We start from the raw sequence: 1,839 nt of genomic DNA, 5'->3' as shown, positions 1-1,839 counted from the left end.
CTGAGATAGGAATGTTATGGGCTTCCAAAATGTGGGTGATAGCCATACCATAGGACAAACTGGTGGGATCATCTGCATTCTCAATCATGAAATTTATGACCCAAGAAGATAGTTTAACTTTGAGTTTGGTCACAAGACAGTAGACAAGAAAGGTATCTCGTTGAGAGAAAGTGGAGAATGATCCAGTACGAGAAAGAAGAGTGGTTGCAACAATGCGGGCCAGAACTCGGGTTTCAAAACTAACATCACTGGGACCTAACTGGTTAGGAAAGAAATCGGATGGACATTCAGCAATACAACGTTTTGCTTGATCAAAAGAGATTTCAAAGTCATGAGGCTAAGTATTCTTGAAAAGCATAGGAAAACTGGAGCACTTACACTAAAATATTGAGTCAAACATGGCACAATCAATAACAATGCGTTTACCTAAAATTAGGGATTCCAACTTATCAGGCTTGATAGAGCGAAGATTTGCATAAAACATTCTCACTAAAGGTTCATAGACTTTAGGAGGGGGTACATAGAGGAATTTAGACCATCCTTGAAAAATAAACAGATCCTTTACCTTACAATTGAGGGCCTCCATATCATCAAGACCAACTACTCTGCCATGAGCATTGGGCTTGCCTTTCAGAGCAACAAAGAAATCCCTATTAGGGGTATCCCAGAAATTGAGGTCGGATTCTAGAGAACTCGAGAGGTCTACTTTGGATTTTTTGGGGGTAAGATATTCATGGGGGTCTTCCATAGGCCTTTTTCAAGTGCTTTTTCTCCTATTTGGTGAGAGTGATCAGATAGTTCTGCCTGAGAAGAGGCAAACCCTTCTGAATGGTCAGACCCTAGGTCTACTGGTTCTGGGGTTGAGAAGAGGGTTTTCCCTTGGAACGAGTACTTTTTCTTGCGGAGGCAGACGGATTCTTGGAGTGTTTAGCCATGGAAAAGTTTTGAGAAGGAATTTGAAGGATTTTTGAGAAGGGTTTCTGAGCGATGGGAACAATGAAGAAAAAGAAGAGTGGTTCAGAGGATTAAAAGGATGGGATTTTGATGGTTGAGTGCAGGAAAGGAAATGGTGTCAGTCACGATGATTGGTTTCCTTTCTTGAAAGTTGCGACTGATGGAAAAAGAGAGAGAAATCGGAGGCGCTAAATAAATGCATAATTACACAAAAAAAACAAAATTAAAAATATTAGGCACACAATAATTAAAACCAACACATATGTCCTAATCTTTATGATCAAGAGAAATAATACCAAGTAGTTCTCTTAGGGAGCAAAATCTAACTTCAAGTAAAGGCTTAGTGAAAATGTCTGCTAATTGATCAGTGGTGCCAACAAATAATAATTCTATATCTCCCTTTAGGACATGATCTCTAATGAAATGATATTTGATGTCTATATGCTTAGCCCTGGAATGATGCACAAGATTCTTTGAGAGACATATAGCACTAGAGTTATCACAAAATATTTGAATAGGTTTGAAAAATAGTTCATAATCACCCAGCTAATGAGACATCCATAGTAACGGTGCACAATGTTGTCCAATGGCAATATATTCTGCCTCTGTTGTGGATAATGCAACTGAGCCTTGTTTCTTACTGTTCTATGATATTAATGCCTTTCCTAGTAATTGACATGTTCCACTAGTGCTTTTTCTGTCTTCCTTATCACCTGCAAGATTAGCATCTGAAAAACCTTCCAATTTAAAATTGTTAGAGCGTGGATACCATAGTCCATAAGAAATAGTTCCGATGAGATAACAAATTATTCTCTTTATTGTAGTCAGATACGACTCCTTAGGAGCTGACTGAAACCTGGCACATTTACATACACTAAACATAAT

The sequence above is a fragment of the Nicotiana tomentosiformis genome, chromosome 1 (assembly GCF_000390325.3).
Source record: "Nicotiana tomentosiformis chromosome 1, ASM39032v3, whole genome shotgun sequence".
Lineage (NCBI taxonomy): Eukaryota > Viridiplantae > Streptophyta > Magnoliopsida > Solanales > Solanaceae > Nicotiana > Nicotiana tomentosiformis.
The sequence above is the reverse complement of the archived record's forward strand: the minus strand, read 5'-3'. Positions refer to the sequence as shown.